The 16,971-nt window shown below is 46.3% G+C and overlaps 1 long non-coding RNA gene across 1 annotated transcript; it reads right to left on the bottom strand.

The window, feature by feature from the left end:
- Positions 1-652: 652 nt before the first annotated feature.
- Positions 653-16,423, bottom strand: LOC121286730. The gene is made up of 3 exons (XR_005945038.1): positions 16,201-16,423; positions 11,999-12,100; positions 653-4,735 (listed from the first exon to the last, which is right to left on the bottom strand). It is a non-coding gene; the product is annotated as an uncharacterized LOC121286730 (long non-coding RNA).
- Positions 16,424-16,971: the final 548 nt, after the last annotated feature.

Genomic DNA, 16,971 nt, shown 5'->3' with positions numbered 1-16,971 from the left:
CAAACACCTGCCCTGTTTTTGACCCACTCCCATTGTGTAGTGTCCCCTGGAATAGTTTCTGCCTTCAGTACTCCTTCCATAGTTGTTCTGTATATATGACCCTCAATGACCATTACCCTGGGATCAATGCCTGAACACCCACTCTGAGAGCAATACTTGGGGCATCCCCTTGACTGGAGGGCAATACATGGGAGTACCCTCACCCCTCTTGAGGAATCAAATACTAGCTGCTTTCAGACCAATAAAGCTACATTGGGGAAATTGCATCCTAGTTAATCCCTGCTCCCCACTTCTATCCCTTCTTCCCCAGACACTGAAATGCAGACTATGTAGTAGGAGTGGTGAGGGGGAGGTATAACACTGAACAGGATTATTCCACCAAGTGGAATATTAAAGGTTGAGGGGAGTGAGATAGGACTGGATGGGATATTAGAGGGTATGAAGAGTGAGCAATTGATGCTGAGAAGTAGGTGGGATTGGACTGGGTGGAATATTAAAGGTTGGTCTGGGGCCTGAATGGGAATCATTGGATGCCAGGAGCTGGTTCAGAAAAACCCTGGTGCGGTTTGGATAAGAGTGAGCAGCCTGTTTCCTTATTGAAAGATAGCTATATTAAAGGATTAAAGAATAAGAAAAGGATCCATGACATTTATTGATGCAGTTTAATATGCAACTGACCATCTAAAGAATCTTTACAATATATAAAGAACATACAGATGACAATATATATACTACACAGAACGACTATAGCAAACCATGGCCCTGGGATTGGGATCAGCAAACTGCTGTGGGCAGGAGCCAACTTTTGTGTTCAATACTGTCATGATTTAACACAAGGTTTTAATGCAATTATACATCAATTGGCAGACAGCGGGAATATGGGGCTGTACAGTGTTATAACAGATATTTAAAAAAATATATCTAATTAAACAAGAGGGTCAGAGCTTGACTGAGGTCCTTCTTGGTGTCAAGTGGCAAATTTGTATTTTATATAACCATGACACAAACTTATTTTAAAAGGTTATCTGGTCTGATGCACACCACAATATTCTCTTATCCCTCTCACCCCTCATTTAAAATGTGCCAACTCTGGCTGGAGTATGAGATACTGGGAGAGGGCTTCCTGCAGGAACTCCCCACTTTTCCTTCTGAACCTAGGATAGAGGCAATTGGCAGGTTATGTGATTAAGAAGGATATCACAGTATGTCCTGCAGCTTGATGCCCACACACACACAGGTTTCCAGCCAGGACTACTGGACAGTGGAGTCGGGGTGGGACAGGGGGATGGGCAGGAGAATGGTGAGAAGCCCTGCCTGCTTTAAACCACCACCCTCCCATCCCATAACATTGATGCTGAAGCAGAGTGAAACTCCTACGTGAGTCCAGCGATCATTGCGTCAGCTCTATGATCCTTTCAGATAAGTACGACACTGGGGAGTGTATTCACTCACTGGAGCCCCTTCTCCACATAATCAGGGCATTATGGATGGATTTTTAATGCAATGCTCTCTTGGCATTACTCACTAATACATTACTGAAATGCAACACCCCAATGTCTCCTACCTGCCAGAACGGCCCTGTACAAGTTATTGATAACATGGCAACATGTGCTCTGGGTGGGGGAGAATATGAGGCAGGCGTTTCCAAGATTGAAATCTCAATCACTTCCCCCAGTGTCAGAACCTGAGGAATGGACAGACAATCAAACATGAAAAGTGCAGTCAATTCCACTGAGGGAAGTTTGAAGCTAAAACTTGAATTTTAGCACCACGTGAGCATTGGCTCTCTGCACCTTCCCACAGGAGAAAGACAGAACCATCATGAAATGTGAAAGTATGAAAGAGCATGGGAGTGTGTGAAAGGAAACATCAAAGTGCATAAGGGACTGTGCAAAAGCATGTGCACAAACAAGATGGAGAGCTGGGGCATGCAGGAGAAGCAGAGCTGGAGAGTGAGAGAGAAAGACAGAACAAACCATTTTTAAGACTTCACAACAGCACTGAGGGCAGTGATCAAGGAATCAATGATCAGCAGTTGATCCTGATCCATTTAGCTCAGTGACCATACTGAATAATAAGTAGTGAAAAACCTTAATGAATCTTGTGAATGGCACACAGCTTTATTCACAAGAATTGGATCAGTAGCAACTACCACATGAGAGCCAGGGGATCGATCAGAGGAATAATTAATTCCCAGTAGACACAACATCAGTCCACTGGGATTGTCTGTTACATGGAATAATCTGAAGAAAAGTATTTTACATACCCTGGGAAACCTGTCAGTTTTTCCATCTGGGCAAAAGAGACCATTCACCCCATCTAACCAGAAACTCTTGTTAGTTCCCAATCTCCCATCCCTTCATTCAACTGTTTCTTAAATTGTTCCAAGGGTTTCCCTCAACTCCCCAATGGAGAGGCTATGCATGATTGGTCTTAAATCAACCTTTTCCCTGCTTGGACCCTGTACCATTTTATTGAAAGAACATTCGGATTTACAGTTTACATACAATTTAAAATCCTGTACAACTCAATGAAGCCTCCACAATAATCCCCTCCCATGGTTGAAAAGCCAAGTTTCACTTTGCTATGAACATGCTCTACTGGGCCTGTGGTATTAATCAATGTCCTTTGGACTGATCTGCATCTCTCTGTCCTGGTGAGTCTTTGATGAATGTTAAAGATCCCAAGGACACACTGGAAGAGAAGGAATCTCTCCCAGTGTCCTGTCCAACATTATCAACTTAACCAATACCAGCACATTACTTGATCCCCCTTGCTGTTTGTGAGATCCTGTTAGGCACAAGGGAAACTGTCTTATTGACAGTTGAGTAACAGTGAAGACACCGTTTGTGAAACACTTACAGATGTAATAGTGAGGCCAAATACTTTTCTTGAAAATGTGCAATTCAGCAGCAGTCGATCATTGCCACAGTGAGGTGAGGAAATACAGAGCCACCCCTACCCCTGGAACGCCCCATGGAACTGGTTCCACTGACTGAATGACAGAACTTATAAACGGTTACAATATTTACAAGGATGCTTTGAGTACCTGCATTAGGGGCTGGTAGGAAGCAAATTTGTGCTCTGGTAAGCTACACCTCATTGATTCACATCTCTCTCACATGAAGCTGTCCCCAAAGGACAAGTCTGGTGCTTCTCCAGAAAGTTTTCACCCACAAGGTTTCAGGACACGTCTTCGGACTGATCTCAGCACAGAACAGAGGGTACACCAGAAACCCTCTCAATCATCAGCTGCGATGATTCACCAACCAACTCAGGGAAATGGTGTTGGGAGAAACCCTCATGAGGATCCCTTTTTCAGAAAAGCTCAGGTACAATACGTCCTTTGTGCTCCAAGACATAAAACCATCAACGATCTACAATTTTGTCAATTTTCATTCCCAAATATCAAAACAAGCACAGGAGCCTGGATTAAATTTACAGCAAACTCGTGGTTCTGAAGAGGAGTCGTACAGACTCGAAACATTAACTCTATTTCTCTCTCCACAGATGCTGCCAGACCTGCATTTTCTGTTTTTATTTTGTGATTTTGAGATGAGGTTGGGGGTTGAGATCCTTCAGTCAAAGCAGAGGAAGGAAGTGGCAGTGACAAGGAGTGAGATCCTCTGGAAAGAGCAGTGACTGAACTGGAAAGCTTGCTAGGCCAACCAGGGACAGTTAAACCATTGCAAAATGAGGTTCTCACACCAGCAGACAGCCAAATACTCCGTTTCTTTGGTTGTTAAGAGACGGAGCAGCAACAGCAGTTTTGGGCCATCTCACTGCCACCAATTTTCTTCCCAGGAAATGTTTCTGAAATTGTCTGTGACAAGACTTTTTGCTAACAGACTCCCCTTTGTCCATTGTGACAGGCTCAATCCTTTCTATAACGGAGAACACCGGGATAGGGAGAGGAGAGAGAGACAGACAGACAGCAGGATTTTGGTGCACATCACTGTCTCATATAATCATGAAAATATGGGGGAACCTGTGGCACTCATCCAATGCCAAAATACCAAGCCAGTGCCCTGCTAAGAGAGGAGTTCTGCTTTCAGTGGGTGGGTTATCAAGAGGTCACACTAGCTGAGGAGCTCTGCTTGGCTTCGATCCCTAGCAGTGCCACATCACAGGCTTCACGCCCATAGACATCACTGAGCTGGAGGAGAAACCCCAGATCATTACATGTTACAAGGAGCTCCCTCCCCACTCCACCTCATTTCAAAGAGGTTAATTGGAATCATTGAGTCAGTGAAAGGATAGTGTTCGATAAAACACATCACTTAATAACTGAAATACTCGTACAGTGCACTTGCTCAAGCCTGCTCCAGGTTGAGACCTTGATTTTGTTATCTTCTTATCTGAATGCACAACATTTTTCATACAAAAAACATGTCTTAAAACAGTAAAATGTCTTTGATCACCCTGCACCACTCGTTCATTCTGTTATCCCCTCCTCCCTTGTGTCCCACCTCATCCTTCCCCATTGTGTAAAAGTGACCACTTTGGTTCCTCCAGCAGGCTTCCACGAGCAGCATATAAACTCCTGAGGTTTTCCTACAGCGTTGGAGCACCAAACTCTGCTGCTCAAGTAATTGTCCATTAAATATTATTTTTTTCGAATGGGATTGGCCTCGCACGTGAATAGTTTCTTGTCATTTCCAGCAGGTTTGCATGAGGGTCGGATGAGGGGATTCAGAGGGTTCGGTCACACGCTCATTGTCATACTGGGGGAGTACTGGAAAAGGAAAGCACAACACATGAAAGATTACCATAAAGTCGTCCAGCAAAGGAGAGGCCATTCAGCCCATTGCACCTGTGCTTCTGTGGTTCTTTGAAAGGTCTATCCAAATTAATCCCATTCCTCCTGTTCTTTCTCCATAGCCCTGCAAAGCTTTCCTTTTCAAATATTAATCCAATATTTTTTTGAAAGTTCCTGTTGAATCTGCTTCCACCACCCTTTCAGGCAGCACATTGCAGATCACAACTCGCGGTGGTAAAAAAATTCTCCTCATCTTCCAAAGGTCATCTGAGGTCACCTAATGATAATGATGACACTCTTGGGAGGGAGACTTCAGAACCTGGCTGTGTCTAAGCATCTAAGAACCTAAGAGTATAAGAAATAGGAGCAAGAGTAGGCCATTTGGCTGCTCAAATCTGCTCCAGCATTCAATAAGATTGTGGTTGATCTGATTGCGACCTTGATTCCACTTCTCTGTCAGTTCCCCATAACCCTTGACTCCCGTGTCAGTCGAAAATCTGTCTAGCTCAGCATTGAATATATTCAATGACCCAGCCTCCACTGCTCTCTGGGTAAGAGAATTCCAAACACTAACGACTCTCTGAGAGAAGACATTCTTCCTCATCTTCATTTTAAATGGCAATTAGTGGCCTGAGCCTGCAAATATATTGTTCTCGTTAACATAAAATTTAATGGGAAATGTTCAGATAGCAATTCATAGTGGTAAATTTTGTCTGCACTGGAGTGTTGCTTTGGGCGGCAGTAGAGTGCTTAAGTTGGAGTTTGGTAACTGAGGGAGTTCGGTGAGGAGGGAACGAGGTGATCCTTTGAGTACCATAATTATGGTTGGGTAAGTATTTAATACTTTTATCGCTTATAGTTTTTAAGGTCTTACTTTGTGGTTCATTGTTTGTAAGGGCTATATTCTGTAACAACGAGGAGCAAGGAAGAAGGGCCCTAGAGTAATTGATATTATTTGATATTAAGTATCTTCCAAAGGGTTTAATTTAATTTAAAGTGGTAAGACGTGGCAGGAGAGCTCAAAACCATGGTGTGCTCCTCCTGCCCTATGTGGGAAGCCAAGAACATTTGTTGCACCATGGTTGGCCAGCATGTGTGCAGGAAGTGTCTCTAGCTGCAGCTCCTGGAAGCCCGGGTTTTGGAGCTGGAGCAGTGGCTGGGGACACTGTGGAGCATCTGCGAGGTGGAGAGAATCGTGGATAGCATGTATAGAGAGGTGGCCACACTGCAGGCTAAGAGTCCACAGGCAGGAAGGGAATGGGTGACCACCAGGCAGAGCAAGAGGACTAGGCAGGCAGTGCAGGAATCTCCTGTGGCTATTCCCCTGCAAAACAGATATACTGCTTTGGATACTGTTGAGGGGAATGGCCTCTCAGGGGAAAGCAGGAACAGCCAAATTTGTTGCACCACGGTTGGCTCTGCTGCACAGGGGAGGAATAAAAAGTGCGGGAGTGCAATAGTTATAGGGGATTCAATTGTAAGGGGAATAGATAGGCGTTTCTGTGGCCACAAACGAGACTCCAGGATGGTACGTTGCCTCCCTGGTGCTAGGGTCAAGGATGTCTCAGAGCGGCTACAGGACATTCTGAAGGGGGAGGGTGAACAGCCAGTGGTCGTGGTGCACATTGGTACAAACAACATAGGTTTAAAAAAAAGGATGAGGTCCTAAAAGCAGAATACAGGGAATTAGGAAGTAAATTGAAAAATAGGACTTCAATGGTAGTGATCTCAGGATTACAACCAATGCCACGTGCTTGTCAGAGTAGAAATAGCAGGATATATGCGATGAATATGTGGCTGAAGAGATGGTGTGAGGGGGAGGGTTTCAGATTCCTGGGACATTGGGGCTGGTTCTGGGGGAGTTGGGACCAGTACAAACTGGACGGGTTACACCTGGGCAGGACCGGGACTGATGTCCTAGGGGGAATATTTGCTAGAGTGGTTGGGGAGGGTTTAAACTAAAATGGCAGGGGGATGGGAACCTATGGAAGGAGTCAGAGGAGGGGGAATCAAGGACAAGAACAAAAGACAGAAAGGGGAATAAGAAAAGTGATAGGCAGAGAAATCAAGGGCAGGAATCAAACAGGGCCTCAGTGAAAAATAGTGGGAATGGGATAAATGATGTTACAAAGATAAGCCTTAAGGCTTTGTACCTTAACGTGAAGAGCATTCGCAATAAAGTGGATGAATTAACCACGCAAATAGATGTAAACAGGTATGATATAGTCGGGATTACGGAGACATGGCTGCAGGGTGACCAGGGATGGGAACGGAACATCCAGGGGTATTCAGTATTTAGGAAGGACAGACAAAAAGGAAAAGGCGGTGGAGTTGCATTGCTGTTTAAAGAGGAAATAACACAATAGTGAGGAAAGATATTAGCTCCAGCGATGTGGAATCTGTATGGGTAGAGCTGAGAAACACTAAGGGGCAAAAAACGTTAGTGGGGGTTGTATATTGACCCCCAAACTGTAGGGTGATGTTGGGAATGGCATTAAACAGGAAATTAGAGACACATGCAATAAAGGAACATCTGTAATTATAGGTGACTTTAATCTGCATATAGACTGAGCAAATCAAATTAGGAATAATACCGTAGAGGGGGAATTCCTGGAGTGTAACGGGATGGTTTTCTGGACCAATGCTTTGAGGAACCAACTAGAGAACAGGCCATCCTAGACTGGGTATTGTGCAATGAGAAAGGAATAATTGGCAATCTAGTTGTGCAAGGCCCCTTGGGGATGAGCGACCATAATATGATAGAATTCTTCATCAAGATGGACAGTGATGCAGTTGATTCTGAGACTCAGGTCCTGAATCTTAATAAAGGAAACTAGGATGGTATGAGGTGCGAGTTGGCTATGATGGATTGGGAAACGTTACTTAAAGGGGATGACGGTGGATAGGCAATGGCAAATATTCAAAGAGCGCATGGGTGAACTGCAACAATTGTTTATTCCTGTCTCGTGCAAAAGTAAAACAGGAAAGATGGCCAAACTATGGCTTCCAAGGGAAATTAGAGATAATATTAGATCCAAGGAAGAGGCATACAAATTGGCCTGGAAAAACAACAGATCTGAGGATTGGGAGCAATTTAGAATTCAGCAAAGGAGGGCCAAGGGATTATTTAAGAAGGGGAAAATAAACTACGAGAGTAAGCTTGCAGGGAACATAAAATATGATTGTAAAGGTTTCTATAGTTATGTGAAGAGCAAAAGATTAGTGAAGACAAATGTAGGTCCCTTACAGACAGAAACAGGGGAATTTATAATGGGAACAAAGAAATAGCTGACCAACTAAATACATACTTTGGTTCTGTCTTCATTAAGGAGGACACAAATAACATAACAGAAATGTTGGGGAACACAGGGTTTAGTGAGAGGGAGGTATGAAAGAAATCAGTATTAGTAGGGAAATGGTATTGGGGAAATTGATGGAATTGAAGGCTGATAAATCCCCAGGGCCTGATAATCTACATCCCAGAGTACTTAAGGAAGTGGCCCTAGAAATAATGGATGCATTGGTGGTCATCTTCCGAGATTCTATAGATTGTGGGACAGTTCCTACAGATTGGAGGGTAGCTAATGTAACCCCACTATTTAAAAAGGGAGGTAGAGAGAAAACAGGGAATTATAGACCAGTCAGCCTGATGTTGGTAGTGGGGAAAATTCTACAGTCCATTATAAAAGATTTAACAGCTGAGCACTCGGAAAACATTGGCAGAATCGGACAGAGTCAGCATGGATTTACGAAAGGGAAATCACGCTTGACAAATCTACTGGAATTTTTCGAGGATGTAACTAGTAGAGTTGATGAGGGGGAGCCAGTGGATGTGGTTTATTTGGATTTTCAGAAGGCTTTCGACAAAGTCCCACATAAGAGATTAGCATGTAAAATTAAAGCATATGAGATTGGGGGTAGTGTATTGAGATCGATAGAAAACTGTTGGCAGACAGGAAACAAAGAATAGGAATAAACGGGTCTTTTTCCAAATGGCAGGTAGTGACTAGTGGGGTACTACAGGGATTGGTGCTGGGACCCCAGTTATTCATAACATATATTAATGATTTAGATGAGGGAACTAAATGTAATATCTCCAAATTTGCAGATGACACAAAGCTGGGTGGGAGAGTGAGCAGTGAGGAGGATGCAGAGATGCTTCAGTGTGATTTGGACAAACTGAGTGAGTGGGCAAATGTATGGCAGAGGCAGTATAATGTGGATAAATGTGAGTTTATCCACTTTGGTAGCAAAAACAGGAAGGCAGATTATTATCTGAAGAGCTATAAATTGAGAGAGGGGAAAGTGCAACGAGACCTGGGTGTTCTCGTACACCAGTTGCTGAAGGTAAGCATACAGGTGCAGCAGGTGGTAAAGAAGGCAAATGGTATTTTGGACTTCATAGCCAGAGGATTCGAGTACAGGAGCAGGGATGTCTTGCTGCAATTATACAGGGCCTTGGTGAGACCACATCTGGAATATTGTGTGCAGTTTTGGTCTCCTTATCTGAGGAAGGATGTTCTTGCTATAGAGGGAGTGCAGCAAAGGTTTACCAGACCGATTCCTGGGATGGCGGGACTGACATATGAGGAGGGATTGAATAGGTTAGGATTATATTCACTGGAGTTCAGAAGAATGAGGGGGGATCTCATAGAAACCTGTAAAATTCTAACCGGACTAGACAGAGTAGATGCAGGAAGGATGTTCCTGATGGTGGGGGAGTCCAGAACCAGGGGTTACAGTCTGAGGATACGGGGTAGACCATTTAGGACTGAGATGAGGAGAAATTTCTTCACCCAGAGAGTGTTGAGCCTGTGGAATTCGCTACCACAGAAAGTAGTTGAGGCCAAAACACTATATTTTCAAGAAGGAGTTAGATATAGCTCTTGGGGTGAAAGGGATCAAAGGATATGGGGAGAAAGCAGGAGCAGGCTATTGAGTTGGATGATCAGCCATGATCATAATGAATGGTGGAGCAGGCTCGAAGGGCCGAATGGCCTACTCCTGCTCCTAGTTTCTATGAGACAAATACCTGACAAAAGCCACGGAATCATAGAATGATTGCAGCACAGAAGGGCATTTGGGTCATCAAGAAAGCAGCTCAGCAAGTCCCACTCCTGGCTCTTTCCCCCACTGGCCAACACATATTTTTTCCCCTCAGGTGCTTATTCAATTCCCTTTGAAAGCCATGATTGAATCTGTCTCCACCACACTCTCAGGCAGCGCATTCCCGATCAGAAACAGAAGATTTTCCTCATGTCACTTTTGGTTCTTTTTCCAATCACCTTAAACCTGTGCCCTCCCTGTCTCACCAATGGGAACAGTTTCTATCTACTCTGTCCAAATCCCTCATGATTTTGAACATCTCGATCATATCTCCCCTTAACCTTCTCTACTCTAAGGAGAACAATCACAATTTCTCCAGCCGCTCCACATAACTGAAGTCCCTCACCTCTGATACCATTCTCAAAAACCCCAGCTGTACCCTCTCCAAGGTTGTGACACACTTCCTGAAGTGTGGTGCACAGCTTAAGTCTGACACACTGTTTCATAAAGATCAGCATGTAAAGTTTTAAACAAACACACACACGTTGGACTGGTAATCCAGAGATGCAGGGTGATGCTCTGGGGGTCCGAGTTCGAATCCCACCATGGCAGATGGTGGAATTTGAATTCAATAAAAATTTGAAATTATAAGTCTTGCCGATGACTGTGAAACCATTGCCAATTGTTGTAAAAACCCATCTGGTTCACTAATGCACTTTAGGGAATGAAATCTGACGTCCTTACCTGGTCTGGTCTACATGTGACTCCAGACCCACAGCAATGTGGTTGACACTTAAATGTCCACATCCAATGAATAAAAAAAACTGCACCAAATACATGTGTACATGGACACGTGCACATATTTGCACAAGGGAATGAACAGTACATATCTCACATCACGTCCTGTTTCACAGGGCAGAATGAAGAAACAGGTTTGATTGGTGAAGTGCTCCATTCAATGTGAGATTGAGCCAAACAGGTAAGGTCACAGGCTTCACCCCAGCCTGTGCTGAATGAGGTCAGGTATGGTCGTGATGTGATCTGATTATTGAATTAACGACTCAATTTGAACAGGAGCTCACCAGGGCTGTTTGAGAATTTGACCAAGAAGCTCCCGGATTCTCATTAAAAACCTAAATGGTTCATTCACATCGCTTCAGGGAAGCAAACCGTACATCTTTACTCAGCCTGGGTCTCTATGTGACTCCAGTCCACAGCACCGAATGAACACTGGCTCTCCACACCTTCCCACAGGAGGAAGACAGCATCGTCATGGAATGTGAAAGTGTGAGACAGCAAGTCATTCAGTGGTATCAAACCCACACCCCGCTTTCTCTCAGGATGAGCAATAAATGCTGGCCTTGCCACTGATGCTCACATCCCAAGAATAAATTAATAAATTAATAAAAACCTGGTATCAGTTGGGAGAAGAGTTTGAATTGGCTTGGTTTCCCTGGGCTGAGGAGAGATCAGCCAAGACTCCTGCTCCTGATCACTGTCCAGTGACCTCTGGGTTAGACAGAGAGGGAGAATCAACCAGGGCTCCTGTTGAAAATCTGTGGCTATCAGATGTGGACAGAACTCAGCCTGACTAGGCCCTTTGATCAAATAGTCAGAACCTACTCTCTAAGTTGAAGGATCTAAAGGCCATTAGTGAACCAATTAGAATTTTACAACAATCCAACAGCTTTACCTGGCAATGTTGACTGAGGCTGGAGAGTTAGTACTGACAGGAAAAGTGGAAGAGAATGGCCAAGTGAGAGAGAGAGACAGACAGGGAGAGAGTGACAGAGAGAGAGAGAGACAGAGAGGGATAGAGAGAGAGACAGAGAGGGATAGAGAGAGAGAGATACACAGAGAGAGAGAGAAGAACAGAGAGAGAGAGATAGAGAGAGGCAGAGAGAGAGAGAGGGAGACAGGAAGAGAGAAAAAGGGAGATAGAGAGACAGAGAAAGGTAAAGACAGAGAGAGAAAGATAGAGACGGAGAGAGAAAGAAAGAGAGAAAGGTAGACAGAGACAGAGAAAGAGTGAGAGAGAGACAGAAAAAGAGAGAGAGAGAGAGGTGGAGACAGAGAGAGAAAGAGAGAGAGAGAGATAGAGAGAGAGGGACACAAAGAGAGAAAGAGAAATAAAGAGACAGAGAGAAAGACAGACGAGAAAGAGAGAGAAAGCCCAGCTGTGGCCCAACTTACACTTTCATTTTGGAATGGGTTTAAGAAGTTGCCTGTCATCTCGCCATCGTCACGCGGAGTTCCCGGAGGATTGCTCAGCCCGGTCATGTTGTTTGGGGAATTCTTAAAGGAAAAAGATGAGGAATGTTAATTGTTGGATCACTCAGAGGAGCTGTGATAACACATTCCCAAGATTCACTTTGTTCCTGGACAGCAGTTCCCGTCCACTTAGTCCTCCAACCCTCCCATCAAATCCCATTGTCCTCTCCCCACAGTAAACTCCGAGAAAAATTCCAGAAATGAAGAATAATTCATCCAGGGTGATTCACTTCAACTAACTTTGATCAACATTAGGGGAGAATATTTACCTTGTTGGATGGGCACGTGACCCGAGCGAGGGTAAAATGACGGGCGATATTTTGGTCGGCGAGTGCACTGGGAGTTGGCAGCGCGCCCACCGACAACAAACACGCCATTAAATATCAATTCAATGTAATTTTTCGCTGCCTGTCCAGCCTTATGGTTGGGGAGGGGGGCAGGCGAACATGTCAAGCAGCCTTTGTGTTTTTTCGGAAACCTCATCCCCAGATGAGGTTTCCAACAGCAATTAAAAACAAAATAAAACATTTAACTTTTCATTAATAACATGTCCCTGCTCCTGTGACAGAGTCTCTGGGATAGCTCTGTGCCTCAGGGAGTTTTCCCTGTGCTAAGTTCCCCACTTGCCCTCCTCCCCCCAGCACAGGCAGCGCTGCAGCCACAGGGTGGGCTTTACTTGACCCACCAGCTTGAAATCGCCACCTGGGCCCCGATCGTGGGCAGCAGTCGGCTTCCCGACCATCCCCACCTAGCCTGCCCGATGAGGGCAAAATCCTGGCCCAGGAATTGAGATAGGAATATGAAAACAGTCGCAGCAAATGGCCACTAGATGGAGACTAAATACAAGTGTTAAACATGACTTAAAAAGCAAATCTCTACATTTTACTTGAGCTGGTAAATCCATTGATGCACTAATTCACTGATTGCAGGCAGGCAGGCAGGAGCGATGGGACGCTGCCTCAGAGTCAAGAGTTCAAGTCCCACTTGAACTTAGAGACACAAGTCCACAAGCCAGGCTGAGACTCCCAGGACTGAGGGAGTGCTGCACTGTCGGAGAGTCAGTACTGAGGGAGTGCTGTACTGTCTGAGAGTTAGTACTAAGAGATCGCTGCACTGTTGGAGAGTCAGTACTGAGGGAATGCTGTACTGTCTGAAAGTCAGTACTAAGAGATCGCTGCACTGTTGGAGAGTCAGTACTTAGCGAATGCTGCACTGTCAGAGGGTCAGTACTGAGGAAGTGCACTGTCGAAGGATCAGTATTGAGAGAGCGCTGCACTGTCAGGGAGTCAGTGCTGAGGGAGTGCTGTACTATTGGAGCATCAGCACTGAGGGTGCACCGCATTATCGGAGGGTCAGTAATGAGGGAGTGCTGCACTTTCAGAGGGTCAGGACTGAGGGAGCACTGCACTGTTAAATGGTCAATACTGAGGCAGTGCTGCAGCAAAAGCTATCAGGGAAGATTGAACAGGCTGCGGCTCTATTCTCTGCCAAAGAGAAGGATTAGGGGTGACCTGATCGAGAGTTTTAAGGTTATGAAGAGGTTTCGATAGGGTCATGTACAGGAGATGTTTCCAATTGCAGGCAAGACAAACACGGGGGGCCATGTGTATGAGAGAGTCACTAATAAATCCAATCAGGAAATCAGGAGAACACCTTTACCCAGAGAGTGGGGAGAATGTGGAACTCGCTCCCACAGGAAGTGGTTGAGGTGAAAAGCTTTTTATTCCTTCATGGGATGTGGGCATCGCTGGCTGGGCCAGCATTTACTGCCCATTGCTAATTGCCCTTGAAAAGGTGGTGGTGAGCTGCCTTCTCGAATCGCTGCAGTCGCAGGTACACCCACTGTGCTGTTACGGAGAGAGTTCCAAGATTTTGAGCCAGCAACAGTGAAGGAACGGCGATATATTTCCAAGTCAGGATGGTGAGTGACTTGGAGGGGAATTTGCAGGTGGTGGTGTTCCCATGTGTCTGCTGCCCTTATCCTTCTACTTGGTAACGGCCGTGGGTTTGGAAGGTGCAGTTTGTCAGTGGTGGAGGGAATGAATGTTTGTGGAAGGGGTGCCAATCACATGGGCTGCTTTGTCCTGGGTGGTGTTAAGCTTCTTGAGTGGTGTGGGAGCTGCACTTATCCAGACAGGTGAAGAGTATTCCATCACACTACTGACTTGTACCTTGTAAATAGTGGACAAACTTTGGGGAGTCAGGAGGTGAGTTATTTACCACAGAATTCCCAGCCTCTGTACTGCTCTTGTACCCACAGTATTTATATGGCTGTGCCAGTTCAGCTTCTGGTCAATGATAACCTGCAGGATGTTGATAATGGGGGATTCAGTGATGGTAATACCATTGAATGTCAAGGGGCGATGGTTAGATTCTCTCTTGTTGGACATGTTCATTGCCTGGCACTTGTGTGGCGTGAATGTTACTTGCCACTTGTCAGCCCAAGCCTGGATATTGTCCAGGTCTTGCTGCATTTGGACATGGACTGCTTCAGTATCTGAGGAGTTGCACATGGTGCTGAACATTGTGTAATCATCAGTGAACATCCCCACTTCTAACCTTATGATGGAAGGAAGGTCACTGATGAAGCAGCTGAAGATGGTTGGGCCTAGGACTCTACCCAGAGGAACTCCTGCAGTGATGTCCTGGAACTGAGATGACTGACCTCAAACAAGCACAACCATCTTCCTTTGTGCTAGGTAAACAGTAGGACTGACCAGTTTTGCCAAATGGCCTGTTTCTGTGCTGTAGGCTGGGATTTCCAATGCCCGCTGGCCCGGGTGTGGTCAGTGGTGTGCCAGTGCCCGCTGGCCCGGGTGTGGTCAGTGGCGTGCCAGTGCCCACTGGCCCAGGTGTGGTCAGTGGCGTGCCAGTGCCCACTGGCACGGGTGTGGTCAGTGGCGTGAGAAGGCCAAAAATCGATTTCACAACGTCGTGAGACCAGTTTGTGATCATCTGCTCAGCCTGTCGATAGTGGGCCACATTCCCCACCATAGGACATTGGGAATCTCATTGTAATACATCAGCATAAGGCCAGCCCACCGGACTCATACCCCCCCACCCCCGCTAGATCGTCCGCTCATGTGGGCAGGAGAACAGGCCGACGTGTTTCCCAACAGCATAAATAAGGCAGGCACCTGGTGAGCTGCACTTCACTCGGGACTTCGAGGTTTGTTTGCCTACCTTGCTTCAGGCAGCACTCACAGTCATCAGCCCCAGGCTTCACAGGCAGCACCACATTGCTTTTAGGGAGGCCCATGGGTAGGTCTCTACCTACCAGACCAGCCACATGTGGGTGGCTCTTCAATGGCTGCAGGGCGAGGGCTGTACTGGGGAAGGGGGGTATCCCAGGGTGTGTGTGGGGGCACATGTTGATCTGTGAAAGAGGCCTCAAGATGGTGAAGGCTGAGGAGACAGTCTCCAGAGGGGATGAGGCCAGATAGAGATGTGAGGGTGAGGGTGTGTGTGTGTGAGAGAGTGAGTGGTGATGCCCCTTGAGCTGGCAGTGAGTGAGATGCCAGTGAATGTGTGACGGGTTTGTGAGTGGGTGAGTTTAGAGTGATGAGATGGTTGCCTTAAGCATTTATGAGATCGTTCATCCTCTTTCTGCACTGGATGGCCAACCTCTTGTGCAGCATTGGCACCGACCATCACTGCCACCGCCTCCCAAGCCGGAGAGGTGATGTTGCCCCTCCTGCGGTCAGAGCCGGAGGCGGGTAGAGGACATCACAGCGGCCTCCAGGGCATCCAAAAGGTGCTCGAGGGCTGTAGTCTTCTTGCCTTTTGGAGCCGTGTCTTCTTTGCTGCAGCCCTGGGCTGGAAGCACTGAGCGTGGCTCTACTTTACATGTGGTGCCTGGCGTGACTAAGCGGTGAGGTGATGGCATTTCAGGCGAATCGGAGCCTGCCCACCATCAAAACGGCGTGAATCCCGGGAATGCAATAATAACACAGCGGGTTTGGGACAGTACGACATGAAAAGCTGCATTCTGGCTGGCCGGTAAAGTGTTGTCTCTCTCGCCCGCCACTGCACTTGGTGCAAATCTGAGACGATTCCACCCATAGATTGGATATAATAGGCCAGAGAAATAGTCAATCCACGACCTGCTCCAGCAATGAACTTACCTTTGACAATCCGTCCATATCACCAGAACCTGTGGAATAGAAAGAGGCATTTAGAGACGCAGGCTGAGGCTCAACTCTCCCTCTCCCCTGATTCTTCCCCAACTCTCAGATCCTGCTCTTGACCAACACCTGGAGTAAACAGAAAAGAGGGAAGGTCTGTTACGCTGGGTGGTGCTGGATGTGGCCTAGTTCTGAGGGTTAGGCACAGCCGAGGGGAACAGAGGACAGGAACAGCCGGAGCCCCAGGGAGACAGAGACTCTCCAACGTTTGCCACACCCATATTCCCCTCATCCCCACTCCTCCTGCCCAGCAATTTACCCAGGGCTGTATTACTCTGTATTCCTCCAGATGCAGGGCTGCATTACTCTGTATTCCTCCAGACCCAGGGCGGCATTACTCTATATTCCTCCAGACCCAGGGCTGCAGTACTCTGTATTCCTCCAGACCCAGGGCTGCATTACTCTATGTTCCTCCAGACCCAGGGCTGCATTACTCTGTATTCCTCCAGACCCAGGGTTGCATTACTCTGTATTCCTCCCAACCCAGGGCTGCATTACTCTGTATTCCTCCAGATCCAGGAATGCATTACTCTGTATTCCTCCAGACACAGGGCGGCATTACTCTATATTCCTCCAGACCCAGTGCAGTATTACTCTGTATTCCTCCAGACCCAGGGTTGTATTATTCCATATTACTCCCGACCCAGGGCTGTATTACTCTGTATTCCTCCAGGACCAGGACTGTATTACTCGGTATTCCTCCAGACCCAG

Source organism: Carcharodon carcharias, chromosome 14, assembly GCF_017639515.1.
Source record: "Carcharodon carcharias isolate sCarCar2 chromosome 14, sCarCar2.pri, whole genome shotgun sequence".
Lineage (NCBI taxonomy): Eukaryota > Metazoa > Chordata > Chondrichthyes > Lamniformes > Lamnidae > Carcharodon > Carcharodon carcharias.
This window is presented reverse-complemented; position numbering and strand designations above follow the sequence as displayed.